This window comes from Aythya fuligula, chromosome 7 (genome assembly GCF_009819795.1).
Source record: "Aythya fuligula isolate bAytFul2 chromosome 7, bAytFul2.pri, whole genome shotgun sequence".
Classification (NCBI taxonomy): domain Eukaryota; kingdom Metazoa; phylum Chordata; class Aves; order Anseriformes; family Anatidae; genus Aythya; species Aythya fuligula.
In genome coordinates, this window is record NC_045565.1 from 35029760 (window position 1) to 35050053 (window position 20294).

The 20294-nt window shown below is 44.7% G+C and overlaps 1 protein-coding gene across 2 annotated transcripts in view; it reads left to right on the plus strand.

Annotated features, from left to right (window-relative positions):
* The window catches only part of DOCK1 (dedicator of cytokinesis 1), a 257844-nt gene that overhangs the window by 142389 nt on the left and 95161 nt on the right, over window positions 1-20294 (plus strand). The gene's annotated exons all lie outside the window — the stretch shown is intronic.

Sequence of the window (20294 nt, forward strand, 5' to 3'; positions counted from 1 at the left end):
TTAAAAAAAAAGTTTGAAAGCAGTTTTGCTTCAAGAACTCCAACTATCTGGAGGATTTTGTTGCAGGTGCTTTGGAAACCCTCGCAGCATATGTTCTCTGGCATCCCTTCAGGAAGGAGAGCACCTCTGTGCTCCACTTAGTTCTGGGGGAGGCTGAAACATGAGCAGCAAGGTCTGTGCTTGGACACTAGTGCCAGCAAACCAGGCACACGGTGGTCTGAACTGAGGCAGTGGCTCTTTCCCCAGATCTGATAGAGGCGGGTATTCCTCAAATTCAAAAATACCTTCACGGTATTGCCAGATAACGTCTTAGGGTTCATTTGGGTGCAATTCTGATCTCAGTTGTTTGTTTTAAAACTGTGGAATTCCAGTCAGAGAAATGTATAAGCAAAGGTATAGAAAGAGCGTTTCCCTCCCCCACGTTTTTCCTTTAAAGTGCAAAGGGATCCTTAGCAGGCAGCTTCTCCCCTGGAAAATTTGGAGTAACACTCATGTGATGCCCTCAGTTAGGCTTGGGGCTTTGATTTCCTGATCCTTCGAGTACCGTCTGGTCTTTTTGCCGAGCTGAACAGCAAGTCCTGGAAAAGCAGGAGCAGGATGTGCTGTGATGATCTTCGCCTCTTCCTTTCTTCCTGGGTAACTGCAGTACCCATATAATGTTTGAGTAGCATTTAAAGGGTATTTGGGGTTTTGTTTGGTTTGTTTTTCATTTTCTTCAAGGCTTTCTGGTGTTGATGAATATCCGCAGCAGTGCTAAGGGGGTTGTTCATCTCTAATTTACAAGTTCATTTTCATTACACCAGCTCATTTGGTAAATGCTTCTGAATTGATTTGAGTGCTTTTCATTTTTCCTGTTGAAGTTAATGTGGTTTCCAAAAACAGGAAGCGGCGTTGTAAAATACCTTTTTGTCCATCTGCTCCATTTATTTTCACACCTATAAACTTTTATTGAAGGAAAAGAGAAAAAATTAAGACCAAGTTCTGTCTTTTTAAAGCTCCTCTCAGTAGAACTGGCTTGGAGCGCGCCGTTCCGTGTCCCTCTGACAAAACACCTCTGCAAATTATTGCTGTGACACAAGCCAAACGAAGTGAACTAATTTTTAATTATATCGAGAATGTTTTTGAGCTCGGTTGTTTCTCTGCATGAGGTACGTCTGGGAGCAGAAAACAAAGGGAAAAGGACTGGCCTCATGTGGAAGTCAGACCTCCGGGCCCTTTCTGTGGGCATGGGGAGAAGAGGGAAGGCAGCGGCTGCACCTCCTAAGGGACGCCTTATCATGTAGTACCACACTTTTCTCAGCCTTATTTCCTAACAGGACTCTTGTGTGCAGAAAGACACGCTCACCCAGGCACATTTATTACTCTCATGCTGCTTACTTGGTTCTTACATCTTTGGTGCAGTGCTTCCGGACTTGAGCGCTGCATCCATCCCATCCCGTCCCGGGCTGTGCTGGGCCACGTCCAGGGTTGCTTCCCAGGCCCAGCAGGCCTTTGGTTGAATAACACAGGTAGTCATGCCACATAAAATGAACACAGAAGCCTTCATATCTAATGAGATAATTGTTATGTTTTTGTTTTTAGACGTGTCACTTAATTCTACGTACAGGCCTCTAATCTAACTTAAAACAGCGCCCATACTTCAGCAAAACAATTTGTTAATCAGGAGACAAAGGCTTTGAATGGTGCTGATCTCATGTAAGGCTGCAGACCTTTGGTTTGCCCCCAGGATGTTCCAGGTGGCATTGTTTGGTGTGTGATGCTCAGGTGGGGGTTCATTGGGTGCCATGCAGCGTGAGTTTTTGGAGAGGGGGAGAAGAGCCCTTCCAAAGTGACAGTGTGGCTTTCCCTTTCATTGTCAGATTGAGCTCCAGGTCAGCTGCTGTTGTTCAGTGAACAACAATGCCCGTGCAACAGAGATGGAAAGAAAAATTGATGACCAGAAAGGAAAATTGATGAGTGGGTGGCAGTAGGTCATAGTGTAGTAGGCTGTAGCATGGAGGTGGGTGGGTGGAAAGAACATTCAAATGGTATTTAATTAAGTCTTGATCCACATGTGGACTTGAAATAGCCATTGCTTTCAGTTCAATTTAAAGGAGAGAGAATGCAGGGGGGCTGGAAGAGCACAAACGCTCTTCGGATACACAAAATTTCGCAGCAGAGCAGATGGGAACAGTCTTCTCGGAGCCACGTGGAATTATGAATGTAAGAAATTGCAGCCATAAAGCACGGCAAGGCACATTCAGGTTTGAGGCTGGGGGAAATACTCCAGCAGCCAGCGCTGCAACTCATTGCTCGGGGCAGTTGCAGAGTCTCCAGCAGCAGAGGTATTTAAAAGCAGTTTGACAAGCATCTGTTAAGCTGCTGGTTATAATTTGGGGAGAAGGGGAATGGACTAAATGATCTCCCGAGAGTTGGCAGAGCCCTGTCACTCCGCCTGCCTCCGCTGGTGGATTCTAGGCTGCAACTTGGAGGTGAACTTTGTGACTGCAACTTTCATTTCCAGCAAGAAGTTTTAGACATGGTGAACTGTTAGCGAGCTGCTAAATGTATTCATGATTGCATTACCTAAAAATAAGATCGTGCTGAGGTAACTTTAAAAGAAAATGCTGCTCGTCTTCAATATTGCTGTTGGGAGTTACGAATACATCCACTGAAGATACTTGGACACCTTTAAATTACATTTACAGCAAGGTTTATGTGTTTTAATACTTTCAGGAAGGGTTATTCCTATCAAGGTAAAGGCATCATACTACCAGATTAAAAGAAAGTGTTTTTATCAGCTCTGTCAACAGCTACTATATGATAGCTGCTTTGTACTGACCCAAAGGATGCTGCATAGTGACATTTGGCCCTGCTCTGCAGCCACTGCATTATTTCATCTCTGCGATGAACGCCGACAGCTGTGCTTAGCAGTTACAAAGAGCCGGGAGCTTTTCCTCTGTGTCAGGATGGAGACCTGGAGAGCTTCACAGGCAGCTTCTTCATTCCATGATGTCCTGCAAAAAAAGGCACTCCGGTAGTTTTATCTGCAAGTAATTTGAAGAAAGCCATTTGTCGAAGCATCAGCAGGGATTTCAGGTTGCTTGTATTTTTTCCCCTCTAAATCATATTTAGAAATGATTCAGAAATGTTTTAGAAATTATTTTAACTGTTGTCAGCAGCTGACAACTTAAACTAGGCTCCTCTTAAAACCGCTAAGTCAGAACACATAAACAGCTCCTCTTTACGTTTTTGTAAATGAAAATAATTTAATCTTTGCTCTTACTTCTGGCATTTGAGACGATCGGTTCCTTTGGTAGACCTTATGATATATTCATTTCGAGCTGCTACTTTCATCTGCAACTGTTCCTCTGGAAGCGGCGTTGCCTATGAAAAATGAATTTGATGTTTCCTGTTCTATTTTTTGTGTCTAATGTCCACATTTACATAAAATCCGTGGTTGTTTTGCCTTTTGAAGTCGGAGGAAAAGGGATAAGATGCTTCTCAGCGAGAAGGAGGTTTCTGGTGCCTACATGCCTTTTTTCCAGAGGAATTACGTCTTGCATTGCCCAGGGAATCTGGAGGCTGTTACCTGCTCTCCTCCAGTGCTGCGCTGGCTTTGCAGGCGGGTGGAGGTGGGTTTCCTCCTGAAAACCTAGTCTGGAATTTTAATTAATTTTCTGCCTGATAAAAAAAAATATATATATAATCTTGGAAAGAGGAGGAAGGACGATCGGGGAGATCCGTCTGATAAACACGTACCTTTGTGTCCTGCTGCTGGAGTGGATTGCAACGCACGTGTTTGTTTTGGGAACTGGCAGGGAGATGTGGGCTGCTCTGCTACGTGGTTGTCACAGCACTACCTGGCCGATCTCTGCGGTGACTTCGGAAGGAACTTCAGCCGTGTGGGTGCCTGTCCGTCAGCAGCGTGCAAGCCCTGGGCTGCTTACGGACAGAGGAAAGTTTTGTGCAACTCTGAGCCTTGATGTCTAATCCAGGCTGCAGTCGCCTGAGAGTTATTCCCACTGACAAGTAACCCAGAGCCAAAATAAAAGTGCTTTTTAGGTTACTGAAGTTATGCTTAATTATTGAAGTCATGCCGTAATCGGCTGTGCTTTATACAGGCGTATAGAAACTAAAACACCCCTGGTTTTTAATAACTGTATGAAAATAAGCTCTTAGTTCTTATGTAATCGGCCAGTCAACTTGCATCTGTCAGATGAGATGCCAGGGAAAAAGCCTGAATTTAAAGTCTGCATCAGGCTGCTGATGGGTGGAGTTGGAGTTCACAACAGGGGGAAAGAGTCCAAAGATTCTGGACAGAACTAAAAAAATAATAATAAAAAAAATAAATTTTTTTTAAAAAATTAAAAAAGCAGGGCCAGATTTGTATCACACATGGGGTAGGAGGAGAAAGAAGCACAAAAACAACTTGTGAAACTTCCTTCGTTTTCTGAAAACCTGCATCTATACAGCTCAAACCTGGATTGATACAATATTCATAGTGACTATTGGTAGGCATGGTGTGAAAGATTGCACTTATATCTGGGGCACGGATCATTCAAGTATTTACTCAGTGTTTGTTATTGTGGGATATAGAAACTGTTTTACATTTCCTGATAGGATGTTGGGAGGAAGACAGTGCTTGAAATGCAATTATATTTTAAGAAGAGTCTGAGCAGTTGGAAAAACTCCAACAGAAAGGAATTGGCACCGTTTCCCTGACTATTCATATACTTTATACATTGATCTCTGCTTACTTATTTAGAAAGTTGAAGAGCTCAGACCCGCAACCTGAACAACTAAATAATTTTATTTAGGGATGCAATGAAATAAGCAATTGAATGTGAGCAATTTTGTTGCTTTCTTTGGTGGCAAATATTTCTCTGTGTAGGCAAAAACCACTCCTGGCAATGTGTAGACAGAGGGTAACATCTTTCAGTGCGTGTCGCTTTTTCAGGATCCAGTTTTCAGAACCCGTGCGTGTGCCCAGAAATTCATTCTTCATTTATAAATGAAATAGATGAGTGCGCATGGATAAATGCTATGAAGATCCTGCAGATTTGTTTCTGCATACGGAGGGCGTTTTTTTGTTGTCCATAAAACCTGGTTGCGTAATGCACTGACCTTTTCAGCAAAGACCTTGCAGGATTTTTGGTTTAGTATCGTACCTGTCAAATTAACTGGGCCTGGGGATGAAATGAATGGACTTGGCTAGGCTTAAAACAACAGAGGCTTTTTCCTGTGCTGAGAAGGCTGAGATTCCTTGAAGGAATATGCTTTAGCAGGGGCTCTTCACACGGTGGTTTCCGCAGTGGGAGCATCCTGCAGAGCAGGTTACTTTACCCAGGCTGAGTTAGAAATTACATCCCTGGCTTCTGGGATCTAGAGGTGGACTAATGATTTCCAGTACTAAAATAGTGACCATTTTAATTGTTATTGTATGGCCTAAATTATGGTATGTGTGTTTGCAGCCACTCGTGTGCCTATCGACAGAGACATCCTGCAGCTAGGAAGGTGGGCTCGGGCTGCCTGACGGCGTCGTGCATCCACTGTGACTCTGTTTATTCCGTGTTTTGTTGTTATGCTTCCCTTGACAAACCTCTTTTCTGTCCCTAAAGTGTGCATGGGATTTGCTGGCCTCCTGGGAGCGTAGATCTGTGTCCCATGCCGCCTCTATAAAACCAGGCGAAGGCTGGTGGGGCTGTATTTCACCCTGAAGCACGAGTGAGGCTGCACCTCTAATCTTGCTGGGGAAAAAAAATCCTTTCTCAGTACTTGCTTCAGAAATATCTCTGGAGCGTTAGACTAATATGCAGATGTTCGCTGTTCAGTAGCAGTTAATGTCTGCTGAAAATATTCCTGATGCATTTCGTGGCATTTCAACCTTTTATTAATCATGAGAAAATCAGAGCAACTGTAAAGGCAGGAACCGTGTGTTGGGGAACATCTCTTCCTGAACTGGAAAGAAAGGGATAAAGGATCCTAATTGCTGGTGTTTTGAGCTGAAGTTTTGTATATTAAGGGAGGAAGTTCTTTTATTTATTTTTTATTTCTGTCCCAAGGCTTTGCTATTTGTGGCTCCCTGCAAAGTCTAAAGCAGCAAGGTTTAGACCTGGAAGCACTCCAGTTCATTAGCCTGTCCTCCTTGGGGTGGCGGCAGATTTAAACCCCTTCAAGACATTTTGAATACCGCCTGCATCTTATGAAGCCTGAGAACTTTAAAGAGATATTTGAACTTGGAATAACATTTAGTCCAGCGGGCTCACACGCGTCTGTTGTGGTTTCGTACATAAAAGGCATCGCATGGGGCTTCACTGCGGGATGGCTGCTAAGCCAAAAGTTTGCACGGCTGGTCATCTGCCTTGATATGTTTTATCAACTCTTAAATATTTGTTCTGCAAAAGATAATGAGCAATTGAGAGGCACCTCGCAGTTTGTCGTTTCCAGAAGTGGCTCCAAAATGTGATATTTTAAAAGAAAAACAGGGCATTGCAGTTAGCTGCAACCCAGCGCAAGCAGCAGCGTTGCTTAGCGGTTACAAAAACCAAAAGCAAGCTAAGATCACAAATGGGTGGTTTCTTCCTCAGTTCCAGAATCGTTATCCAGAGTATGCCGTAGATGTCCACGGGCTTTTTTGCTTTTAACGGGATACTAATTATTCTGGATGCTTGCACTTACTTTTAACTGAGTCGCGTATATGCGGTGCGAAGAACTCCTGGAGCTAATCTACTGTTTTGGAAGAAAGCTACAAGTGGCTATTAGGCTGTGCATCGTGACAATTCTCTGCTAAGAGTCTAATTGAGATCTGAAGAAGCGCTGCCAAATTAATTTCAAATGCAAAAGAATGATTTGTATATTATGTCCTTCCCGGAATCTAAACTGGGTTTGACATTAAAATTCTTCCTGCTAATTGTACTCAGAAGCACATCCTACCAAACAATACATTTATCAGTTTGATTTTCCTGATGTCTTTAGTTATCAAATGGTTCAGTTCAAGAAGAACTCAATATATGCTGCGCTGAATAATGCACTGGATAATAATATTTCATTACATACTTTTTTTTTGGGTCTGGTTTCAGGAGTAAAAGAACCCCCGGCAGATTTCATTTAATCCGGATCCTTCAGTGGAGGAGTTCCTTTAATTTTAGTTTTAAGTTTTAGCTGTAGGTGAAGCTGGGGGAGGTGAGATCGTGAACCTTTGAAGGCACATTATTGTACGTCTGTGAGGCTTTGTGATGAAGCTGCATATGGATATTCCCTCCTCATTTCGTGAAGCCTCGGGGCCGTGCACCTCGCTGCGCTACCCTGCTCTGCCCGGCTGCTCTGTTCAGCCCTGGTGCCAGAGCCGTCGCTGTCCCTGAATCACCAAGTCCCTTGGGAGCACCCATGGGGTTTGTATCACTTTTTGAGCAGAAAAACAAAGCAAAACAAAACAAATCATACTTCAGAGCCTTCTGTACCACCAACAGCACCGTGATGTGCTGCCTCTACACCAGGACACCAGCACCCACCCCGCTGTGCCGGCTCCGTTACCAGCTCCAGTTCAGGTGCTCCTACAGGTCAGCTGCCCGGATCGATGAGCCACGCAGAGCTAAACAGGGAAATGCTGTCCACGTCACTTACCAGGTGCAAAAGCTCCTTTATTTTTTGGCAATCAGTGCATGGCATGGATGAGAACCCATGATGCTGGATTCTTATAAAAGCATCGTGAGATGGGTCACCAGACGAAGCTGAAGGTGTTAAATCCCAAAGCGTGTCAGCAGCTGTCTGGTTTTGGTAAGGGTAGAAGCTAGCATCATGTGATGCCTATTTTTAACCCTGAAGGTGTAGCAATTTTCACTTAAAGTTGTTATTTTTCCATGCCAGCTTCATTTAGGTTAATACTATCACACATTTTAAAATACCTGTGAGTGAAATGTGTGCTGCTCTGTCACAGGTGAGGTTCATTAATCTTTGCCTCTTTCAGTGTTCAAAAAAAAAGCCCAACAAACAAGACCACCAGCACAACCTTTTGGCTGGTCAGTCACACTTCAGAAGATGTTTTATTTACTTTTCCAGCGAAATCAATAGTTCTGCACTGTAATTCCCCTATTTTGTTTTTTAAAAAATGAGTGTCAGAACTACAGAAATTACTGAAATTAGTGTTCCTTTCCCTTCTCCCAAACAAGAAGTGCAGACATCCCAGGAAATACTTTAGCATGTTGATCTCTATCGATTTACTTTCCGTAGGTAAATCAGTACCCCTAACCTCCCAGGTTGTCTGTTTTTGGCTGTTTTCATTAATCACCTTGTTGAGGTACAGGAATAAAAGTTCTCAGCAAACAGTGGAAGTTCTGGTGGTGTCCCTTGTGCCTTGCCAGTGTGAAGAAATGCAAGAAGTGCATTTTCTGATGGGGGTGGAGGAAATCAGGAGGTGGAGGAAATCAGGAGGCTTTGAGCTCGAGGGATGAGGGAAACCAGAAATTGTTGGGCTTTTGGAGGAGTTTGTCCTTCACGTGCTGAGTCGGTGCGGCTGGCTCTCTAGGTCTGGGGGGAAAGAACACATCCATCAGGTTATCAGGCTTGGAGAATCATTGAGGGGACTTTTTGCCTGGGTTGTGGCTTTTAGGATTGACACAGCTTTTAGGATTGACACAGAGCTGGGCCCTTTGGGCCTGCTTTCTTACCCGGCAGAGCCAGAGGGCCGCTGTCGGCAGCCACCCTGCGCTGGAGTGGCTGAGGGGAAAGTGAACAACCATTTCTGCTGTCTCTCCATCATCTCCTTTCAGTGTCTGCCATTTTAAGGAGAACAGAGTTGTACAAGAACAAAAACAAGAGTGGAGTATTGGTGATAATTTCACTGCATCTCTCCAAATCCCGGTTCCTTCACCACAAGAATTTTCAGTGTAATTTACCAGAGTACTGACCGGCACAATTACGGATTTCATACATTTTTGTAAAATCCGCCTAGACCTCTGTTTGCTTTTCCCTTGGCAACACGTTCCTCTCCTGGCTTTTTGTCTTCCTAAAGACTGACAATTATGGAGCTCTTTGGCTTCTGCGAGCAGCAGCCTCCGAGTGCAAGCAGACAATGAGGCCCTTTGTAGGGTTATTAAGTTTTAGGATCACAAGTATTTCATGTACGGAATGTGCAATTGTATTCCAGAAAACTGGCTGGGACTGTTCGGGTAGGAGAAAACACAGCCCTTGGAATAATAACCAGGGCTGAAAAAATGAAGAACCGTTCATTCTGTGACATAACAGACTGCACGATGGTAAGACAAGAAGTGTTTAAAGTATATTTAGAGAGAAGAGAAGTGCCAGGTCACTGGCGGCCACTGGCATGGAAGTTGGTGCCACTGCCTGGGAGGACTGAGGAGTCTCCTGCCCACCTCCTAACAGCACAGCAGGCCCTTCTGCACAGATTTTTCTCCTTTTTCATTATAAGGTTTGGAGTCAGAGTTAAGCAGGTGCTGACACAGCCAGTGACAGTGACGTTTGGGCAGTTCTTGGCATGGTCGTGTTGGAGTGATAAGGTAAATTCCTTAATTTTGTACGTGTACCACAGTTAGAGCACCCTTAAAATGAAGGTGATGAATACACGAAATCATTTGTCTTAGGAAATAATCGTGCTGGCCTTCCCACATACTCTCAAATACTTGTGTACAGCTCCTGTGCTTTGCATGACCGAGCAAGCCACCAAAGTTAATTTTCCAAGATCTTTTTCTTTTGGGGTCTCCAGAACAATAATTTAGAAAAATATTCAATACAAACATTTTCCTTCTTTAAATTCGCTGTCTCTGTACATGCACCCAGCTTTAGCTGTGCCAGCAGCTTTGACCTGCCAGCTTGTCAGATTTTTGCCCGGCCGGGTACGGGAGAGGTTTCCCCCTCTGCCTGCCCGCAGCCAGACCCAAAGCCTTCCTCTCTTCCTCCTCAGCCTGCCTGTGCCTGGTAGAGCTACCACCACGGGGTGAAAAACCCCACACCTGTGCAAGTAAAGTGCTGACTTGGAACAGAATCGTCTGCCTGCTTGAATTTGCTCTTTTTCTGACAGCTCAATTTGTATTGGCAGGCCTTATGCTGGCTCAGGTGCCGGCTGTCCTTCAGCAGCTGGCATCGGGCTGGCATCAGGCGGGTGTCTGGCTCTGCACCCCGGGCCGTGGATCCTTCCCAGCTCCATGCCGGCCTCCGGGACCCAAGGGTGCTGCTGTTTTATGGCTCTGGGTGATGGGCAGCGTGGCCTCGGTGGGGGTGAGCCTGCTCCGTGTACCCCAACCTGATCTCACGTCCCTAAAAAATGTGTAACGTGTGGGTAGCACGTGGATCTCCACAGTGGTTCATGTCCCCAGCTGCTGCCCGTGGTCACATTGGGTACATCGTGGAGGGCCCTGGTACCAGCACAGCCTGGTGGGCGGAGGGGATATCCCTGTGAAGAGCTGCAGCTGGCCGGCTGCTAAAGCTGCTGAGAGCAATTACACCACAGTGCTCACAGGTGCTGTGGTTGGGCAGGGTGGGAAACAGGAGGTGCTAATAGGAAGAGGCAGCGCCTGGTGTAAGTTTTTCTCCAGAAGTCCTGCAGCTCCTCGGGTACGGGGCATAACCCGGGCTGCCCGCTGCCGTCAGAGCCTGCAGGCACTGCTGCTCCTCCTGGGCTCTCCTCGCATCCATGCTGATTTTGCAAAGTGAGTTTGTGGCCAGCGGCTGGCAGGAAACGTGGGACTGAGGTGCAGTGAGAGTAATGTAGGGGTGCACGGGGCCAGGAGAAGCTTTCTGCTGATCCGCTGCAGGTGGCGAGTCAAGGGAGCCTCAAAACCCCCTGCTCTGTTCTCAGGGTGTGGCTGGAAATACTTATTTAGAGTGGCTTTGTTGGAATAATAGGTGATCTTGTATTAATAGGAAACTTTAAAATTATTTACCTTTGTGACAGTGCTCATTTCTGAAGGCTGAAATGTTCCCTCTGAGGCTTCAGGTATTCAGTAATCGCCGTTCCAGTTCCCTTCGGTGTTGGGCTTTGATAAAACCTGTTACTTCGTGGTTTTGCGAGCCCAGTCATGTCTGCAGGTATGCAAGGCAAAATAAAAATACAAGATTGAAGAAGCAAGATATAGAAGAAGATAGTTGATAGATTTCTGATGATTGACTTACAAAGACATCCAAACAAAAACATTTCTGGAGTGAATTTTAGCTGCATTTTTGCCATTGAGATTTTGGAAGGAGGTGCGATACTACAACACATTTGCAATATTTGCTCTCTCATCCACGTTGTTTTCTCATGTTCTTCTTGCCGGACTGTTTTGTATCTCTTCACCCAGCAAACATGTTTAGTTTTTAAAAATCAAAGTAAAATTGCCAAGTGACAAAACCAGGAGTGTTTTGTGTAAACTCTTCTTGAGCACCGAACGCTTTTTCATTTGTCGCACTGTGTTTTGCAGGGTGCTGCTTCTGCAAACACCTCAGTCATACTTTATCTAGGAAATGTTTTTGTTTTAAGGAAAATATTCCTCCTTAAGAGATATCGGCTACTTAGAACCTGAAATATTCACTCATACTGGGGTTTACTTCCCTCATTCGTTCAGGGTCATGCACTTTAAGGTCTACCACACACACTCAACCCCTGTACCCCAGAAGTTATTACTTTTTAGCCATTGGGTTTACCTAGTCTACCTAAACCTGTAGTTTTCACTGCTTTCAGCAGATATTTTTATGTACATATTTGCCTGTAGGAGTTATTCCTCATCCTCTTCAGGCTGCCCAACTGTTGGAGGCAGCGCCAAGAAGCGCGTGTACTTTTTCAGGTCAGTACTGAGGAGCGTGGAGGGATCGCTGGGTTTGCTCCTTGCCAAATTCAGTGCTGGAGTGTTAAGTGTAGCAATGGAGCGATAGAAATGTGTGCTGAGCTTGGCTTTCCTTCAGCTGGCACTGTTAGCTATGCAGAGCAAACCTCCGTAGGTCGTTCTTCCAGCACGGCTGGGTTTTGTTGCATCGGGATTGCCAAGGAGGGGACCAGGGGCTTGGTTCTTCTTGGGGAGCGTGGACTCAGCTCTGATGTAGTTTCCCCTACAGGCCAAGGACTTGCTTTCTTCACCCATTTCTTCATTTATCCTGTCTGAAGTTACTCTCTCTGATCTAGTAAGGAAAAAAAAAAATTGGTAAACTGATGACTTTTTATCAACGAAGTCAAAAATCTCCATCAGTGCCTAAGTGAAACAAAGCAGTTTGTAATGAATATGAATTTCTACGTGGGAAACGAGCATTAAATGTAAACCCCGAGGGATTTGCAAGGTGGAGTAGGTGTTGCAGAGAGAGTGGCTCAGCTGATAACCACCTAGACAAAGGTGATGCACATTTGTTTCAATTCTCTGCATTTGCAAAAGGCCATTTCACTGCGGCGTGCACGGGGGGTGATGCATGGCACGTCTGCTGCCAACTAGTACTGGAAGGAGACAGTTGTCTTAATTAGAGGGCTGTTTTTACAGCTTCATATATTTTAGTTTCTGCCAAGACAACTGACAACAAGAAATGAGGAATTTATGAAGAAATCATGAAAAATTTATGCTGGCATATGTGATTTATTCATCTGGCTTATAAAATGTATTTTAACTTCCAACATCAGAGCTGCTAATAAGATATTGGAAAATAGGCTGAGTCTGGAGATGGTTTGTATGAACAAGCACACCACGGTCTGTCCTACAGCGTGCATCACGGGGACGTTACTGTGAGTTTCAGACGTTGGGCACTCATAACTTGCAAGATTTGGTTTCATCGGTTAGTTCAGGTTGGTTGGGATTTCAGGGTAATTATTGGTGGACAGAAACTGCACAGAATGAAAGGACGTGGGAGAACAGAGTAGTGCCAGTGACAAACGTGCACCAAACCCTTCTATATTGCATCTTTACAAATTAAAAAAAAAAAAGAAAATAAAGACAACAACATTCAAAATTAAAGTACATCTCTGAAAGGAAGCAGAGTTGTTGAATAGATTTTTGTTAGCTTGTTTGGTTTTGATCAGTCTCTAGGTATTACCTTTACAGAAATCAGTGTGGAGACTGATTCAGACCGATTTCAGTTAGGCTGTTCATTAATTTCCTTTATAACTTGTACCAGCTGTAATGTGAACTGGTAATTTGTTTGCTTGGGAAGTTAGAGGAGAAAAAATTCCCCTGCTGGAGGCTGTGGCAGAAGTGCTGCTGTATTTGAGGCACATGTTTTTTTTGTTCCCCTGGCAGCATTGCCCTCTCTGTTTTGTACTTACCCAGGATTTAAATTTGTAAACTTTTACCATGCCCTGCATGGAGGTTTGCACTGGAGCGTGCTGCTCTCTCTCCTGTAAAATATTTAATCCCTTTTACTTAGGTGTTTTTGTGGAAGTTGTTCTCTTGTTCTGACACAGAACCCCTACCTGCACGAGCCTGACAGATGAGATACAACAGTTGCCTTGATTTCACGTGGGGCTTGTGCTCGTGCTCTTCCACCTAGTAAGTAGCAGGGTTCAGGGGGACAAGGAGGAGGTAAACGTGCCCTGCTCCCAGTCCGAGCCCTCCGACAGCAGGAGGGGTTCCTGGGGCTGCAAAGGCAGCAGCCTTCCCTCGGCTGGCATGGGTTAGTGAGGATGACTGACATGCACTGAAAGAATTACCACCGAGTACTCCCAATTTGGGTTATTAAATGAAATCACGGTGCTAATGATGCAGTCTTTTCATTTTTTTTTTTTTAATTTTTGCCCGTGTCCCAGTGCTACTTATTACTAATGGTATTCTTTCCCTGCAGCGAATAACCCTGTATAAGTACCGTAAGGCATCTGACCGAGTCTTACTGGGTTTGGAGATGCTGCAGAATCTATTAAGAGTCTTAGGCTGAGAAAAGAGCAATCCCTAAAAGCCTTTTCTGAGATTAAAAGAAAAAAAAAGCAAGGTGTAAATGTTTTCATATGCTTAGGGAAAATCACCACGTGAAGGTTTTATCTCATGCTGCTTTCTCCTGGTGCTTGTCTGAATTCAGCGCACTGGTTAGCAAGTTCCTCGGGCTGGGGGTGCAGCAGCAGCAGGAGGGGCTCTCTGGTACTGGACACCATCGGCCCTGTTAAGAGCAAAGGGCAAGGACTTCATCTTTTCTAAAACTTTTTTCTCTGTGAAATTTGTCCATCGGAACACTGTGATGTTGTGTTACCAGGACATCAGTGGTCACAGCCATTTAAATGCATTTGGGGTTTGACACTTGTCATAGATCTCAACTCCTCTACGCAAACCCTCTCAGAAATTTCACTGGAGTTAAAAGCAAATAAATAAACTTCAATCCCAGTATTTCCTGTCATCCATCAGCCTCGTGGAGCAGCCACTTGTGCTGGTGATGGGCATGTCCATGGCACGAGGCATGCAGCGGCTCCTCCAGGAGCTGCTTCTGCCCACCACATGCATGGGGTGCACACCAGGAGTGCCCCTCTGCCTCCTTCCATCTCTAAATTAACTTCAGTAATCATGAACTTGATAATGCTGATTGTTTGAAACACAAATTTGTGAGGTGCTCTTATCCTGCCAACTGATCTGTAAATGACAGAGTAATTAAAAATTCCTGTTTATGGAAGTGCCAGGTTTTGCCAGTCTGTTTTTGCAATTCGTTCAGCAGCGGGCCCTGGCTTCCAGGTGTCCTGCAGTACCTTCAGCTCTCCTCGACTGCAGTAAGCAATCGCTTTGGCCATTGTCAGCTCACAAAGCAGTTCCCTTAAACATTTCCTTCTCTCCCTGAATCATAAATTGCCTGGCCCTAGGAGTGCCGTCTGCTGCTGGGGAGTGCAGGGCTGAGGGTCTGCAGGGCACCAAGAAGGTCTGGGGGGAGTCACAAAATGTGCAACTCGTTCCCACTGATTTAAGGGAGAAGTGCCTGGCCTGGGTATTGGGGTTATTTATGTCTTAGTCAAGACAGTTCCTATAATAAAAGAAAGAGGAAATTAAAGTCCGGCTTTTCAAAAGAGCACAGGGAGTTTGTACACAATGCAGGACTCCAGATATCACTGAAAAGGGGAAAACCATTCTCTTTCTTGCTGTTTGATAGACAGCAAGGGGCTGTCTGGCAGTGCTCTGTAACCCCAGTAGCTCCTGAATCCCGCACCTTGTACCCCTGCAAGGGGCTGAGCAGGAACTAAATCTGGTAGCGAGATAAAAACTACTGTGCCTAATCAAATTATTTGACTTGTATTATTTCCAGTTTCAGTTTTTTAAAGCATATTCAATCCTCATGTTTAAAGTTCATTTTAAGCTAATTTAACAAATTTATGAGTAAGATGGTGCAAGTGGGTAATCTCAGCTTTTAGGTATTTTCTTCTCTTACGTCAGTAACCCAGCTTCAGTATTTTTCTAAATTTCTCTGGTTTATATTGACTTGAAAGTAAGAGATTTTAAACATAACAGTTGTAAGTCCCAAGGAAAAGAAGTGTTGTATTTTTCTGTGCAGTGTGCTCAGGGGTTGTGGTCTGTGGTGAGGACTTGCACTGCGGGGCGAGAGGTGTTTCCTTGGCAGGTCTGGGAGCACTTCCATTCCTCAGCATGTAGGTGAGCAGCAGAAAAATTGGTAATGGGCAAAAGCATCTCTTTCAAGGAATCTCAGCAAGCTTACGTGTAAATAAACACCACTACAGAATTTGCTGGTGAATTTATTTTGATTATTTTAGCTTACCTTAAAATTTTACTTTCCTGCGAGTTAGCCATGGTGGAAAATCACCGCGTAATCAAATTGCAACACACGTGTCGTTGGCAAGCTGGCTCAATTTAACCTCATCTGCACATGTACACATGTACCGCTGTTACCACATTTTAATCTGAGAAACTGTATTTGGGATTTATTACCCAAACAGTTTGGGTAACCTAACAAATGAAACTTCACCACCGTGTTCAGCTCATTTTTGCTAAAGGGGTGCCGTTGCCGATGATGTCTCGCCATAAAGCAAGATGGATAGTGCCAGTTTTATGTAGCGGCAATAATATTAAGTTGCGTTATTTCTATAAGAATCTCAGAGCATCTGGGGAAGATCATCTGCGTTATGTTGACCTTACAGATGTTTGAGTTGATTCATAGAGGGATTAAGTAATTTGCCTGTGCTCATGCAGTGAATAACCAGCAGCGAAGACCGGAATTCAAATCATATATTATCTTCCCATGAAACGTTCTGCTCCATTTCGATAACTAGAACATTTTCTATATGAACATTAACCCATAACTCTAACTGAAATAGCACAGTTCCCGTCCTCAGTGCGTAAATCGGAAAAACAATTCAGAATTGTATACAAAACGAAGGAAGGTCAATGCCGTGCTTAGGCTTTGAGTGCAGCACGGACAAATACTCATCCCAAATGACTTGTAGAGTTATGTACTTCTGTGAAGTCCCACCTAGATTGTCCTTCTGGATTCCCATCTTTATGCTAGAGGTTGACACCTCCAAGATGTTCCCAAAAAACGTCTTGGTGTGTCAATTCCCTGTCGGATCAAGCCAGAAGAGCGAGATTAGTTCTGTCCAACTCAAATTTAAGGTTGCTTTTAATGGAAGTGGTCAGAGCATGCTGTGGTGAACCACTGAGGTGGATGTATTTTGACACGGGAGCTGAGTGACTGCGATGTTGTTATCACTTGCATTTATTTTACCTCTCCTGTATAAGAAGATGGCTCAGGCAACACGTGCGGCATTATCATATTATCCTGAAGGTTGGAGCGTGCTGCTCGTAAAGCTTCGGTTCTCACAACGCTGTGCCAAATTAACAGGAATGAATAGCTGCCGAGTAAATAATCCTGTTTTGTCGCTGGTTTGTAATGGATGTGTTGATTGGAAACAACTTCTCTGTCTGTTTACATCACGATAATTTGATAACCCATTTGTATTATTTAAACTGCGCATTTTGTAAATGCCGAAGCCGAGTAATTGGTAGCAGAAGCAGTACGTAGGAACTGCTCTCCTCAAGTGATTTTTAAATTGCTTTGCTTGCAGCTATGGAGTTTGCCATAAAGAATGATTTCTGCTGAAATTTCGAAGCCACGGGAGTGGTCAGAGAGCTGCAGAGGGACAGCCTGATGATTTAAGGCTCTTCAATGCCCCGGCTGTTGTGGAGCAGAGTGCCGTAGACCTTGCTGGTCTAGCAGAACATTTCACTGCAGTTTCTTAATGCCCTAAACTAGGAATCTGATTTACTACCTATTAGGTCTTATTAGATCCTGCTTATAGGGAAAAATGAACTATTGTAGCTGGATGGCAGAAAATTAATTTGAAATAAATGTTATGTAGTCAGGCTTCGTCAGTTCTTTTATCCACGTCAATCTCTGTGGCTTTAAGGCTGCTTTTCCAATTTCGTTGTGGTTTCTTGTAGAGCCATCCCGAACGTGCACACAGGGGTACAAGTGTGGTATGAAATCGTCTATTCAGAGCAGGCAGGTGTTGATGGGATTGCTTCACACGTTTAAAATCTAGGTGGTTTTCTTCTCAAAACAGTTTTTGTCATAATGAATGCACTCTTTTTATGTCTTCCTCCCCACTTGTTGTGCTATGGGGGTGGCTGGGAGGAGAAGGGTGGCTCTCAAGTGTCCCGTGTTTTTGGATAGGATGTCATCTGCGGAGGGGCCTATTTATGTGGTTTTATTTCTTCAGATCTCTGCTTCTCATCCTGCTTTCCAGCTTTGCCTTCATTGCTGTTATCTTTAGTTCAGGTAAAGCTTCCTTTGAATGCGCTACAGGAGCTGTCCCAAGTAAAAAATATACTTGCAAACCACCGATAATTTGTGAGGTTTTTGCCTTCAGAAATGGACCCGAAATGCTGGTGGGAGAGCCGTGAGAGGAGCCCCATGCAGACTGAGCCCTGACACCAGGCCTGGCCCTAGGACTTCCCCTGCAGGCCCCACAGAAGTGAAGGAGCCTTTGGCAGAGCCCTGCCACCCTGCCAGCACCCACAGACATCTCAGCTCAGGCCCACCAGGCTTTGGACCTTCCTCCATGTCCCTCAGGAGCTCCACACGTGTGCCTCCCCATCCTGGGGCTGCCAAGCCAAGCAGCTGTGCTTGGTACACGTGCAGAGATGACCCTATTGACTCCCCATTAAATAAAAGGAGGAGATAGTGAATTCGGCTGGTGAAGGAGTAGGCAAGCACTGATGTGCTTCTCACCCGGATCAATCGTGTTTGTTTGGGTGGTAAAACTCCTTGCAGGCTGAGAAAATGAGCTTGCTGGGACTGGCAGCAGCAAGATTACCTTAGCAGTTCCAGATGAGTGAATGGGAAGCTTTAGCTGTTCCCTAACACCAAGCAGAAGATACAAATACCTTGTCTTGCATTTGTACATCATCGTACCTGCGCTTTCCTGCTCCTAGATTAACACGGATTGTGCTTGTTTGTGTGATGTGCAGAATCCACCTGAGGGCAGGTTGTCTGTATTGAGCAGGAGAGTCTGAAATATGACATGCACAGCACACGGGGCAGGTCTTTGGAGACAGAAAGTCCTTTGCCTCTCGCTGACTTCATCTTATGTATGTAATGGGATGGGCACAAAAGGTTTTGTAATTGAAGGAGAGCCAACACCTCATTATTTCCAGAGCAGCCAGGTGCCCTCCCTGGCTTAGGCCTGCAGCCCAAACTGACCTGTGCTGCTGGGTCCCTGTCCCTGCACTACTCCAACACCTGCTGTCCCAGCAACACCCCGGGACTTGCAGGCACCCTTTTTGTCCCCCCATCAAGCTTTTACCCCCCCATCAAAGTTGCTTCCAACAAGGACCCCCCCAAAAGTCTCGAGGCTAAGCCATCCCACAAAGCACAGGACTCGATTCTCTTCAGGCATTGCTAAGTCATACAGGAAAAAAAGGGGTTTTCCCCCAAATAACTGTTAAGCATCTTTTCTTCACATATGGTCTCTCATGAGGTTTAGTTCTAGAAGCACAGTAACTTCCAGATTTTTCTATTCTCCTCACCATTATAGCAGGCATATACGGTGATCCTATCTCACTGAAATAATGTATTAATGTTGCATGAGAGGGAAAAAAAGCAATGCCTCAAGGGAATTAACCAGTTGTTCTGACAGCTTCCTTCTGCTGTGGTGTCTTCAAGTCACCTAGACGGACTCACACCATAAGGAGGAGTTATAATGTACGCTATGGTGGCCCACCAGGAGTCGTATTGGACATCCCATATTCTCATTTTGCTCAGTATCTATCTTTATTACCCGTCTGTGCTCGTTGAATTTGCCCTTGTATGATGAGCTGCCCTTCTCTGCATCTGTATCGCAGACAGCTCTTAGTCCTGTGAAATTCAGCCCAGATTTCAGCCTGTGCTGTGGGGTTGCTGTGTCTGCCCCCCACCACATCCCACCCCTCGCAGGGCCTGTCTCAGAGCTGGCAGCCTGCACATCAGAAGCTGTGCTGGCACACTGCTGTTCCCAGCACTTTTCACGTTAATTTAGGCAAAGCAACACACTACAGTGTTCTTATGTTTTCCAGAGCCACTTTTCTCTGAGCCTGACCCTATAAATGTGTTCTTAAGTAATTTTGAATGAGAGAAGGTGAGCCCCCAAATCACTGTGCTGCACAAATTGACTTAAAAACAACAAAAAAAAAAGCCTGTTTACCACAACTGAAAACTTCTTAGCAGAAGTTAATTTATACAGCTGTGATCATGCAGTAATTATGATTTGTCACAGTCTAATATTTACTTTTTTTGACTAATTTAAAACCTATTCATTATACGACATACAAATTAAGAACAAAGTGTTGTGCTGGTCTCTGAATGCGTAATTGCAATTAAGACATTCTCCTGCAGAAATAATGCGCGGAGGGTTAATTTGGACTCTGCGTTGTTCGTTCTTCTTTGTGTGTCTGCACAATTAAATTATCCAACTGCGGCACGGAGAAAATAATCGATAATTATTTGTGTCTGAGCTGTCCCGTAGTATTTTAATGGAGGTGCAAAAGCGTCTTCAGCAGTTGGTGGTACGGTGTAATGAGAAATGTTTGGGAGGTGGGTGGCGGTTTGAAATACAGCTCAGGTTTGGGGGAAATTCTTCAGCTCTGTTTATTTTGTGACTCAATCCGTATTTTCTTTTTGTACAGAAGGGATGTAGGTGGCATGCCAAGACCTGCAGAGTGGCACAGGCTGTGAAAATATTCGGAGCCTATCCGTAGCATGTTACAGGGTATAACATCTCCTAATGAATTTTGGTTTTCCTTCCCTCGGGGCGAAGAATCCTGTTAGTCGGGTTGTTATCACTCTTTCCTTGTTATTTAAAAGAAAAACTTGAGATGTTTTACAAGGGCCTGTAAAGTGATTCAAATGCCCAGGAAGGCACGTCCTGCAGGGCAGCAGGAGCACCA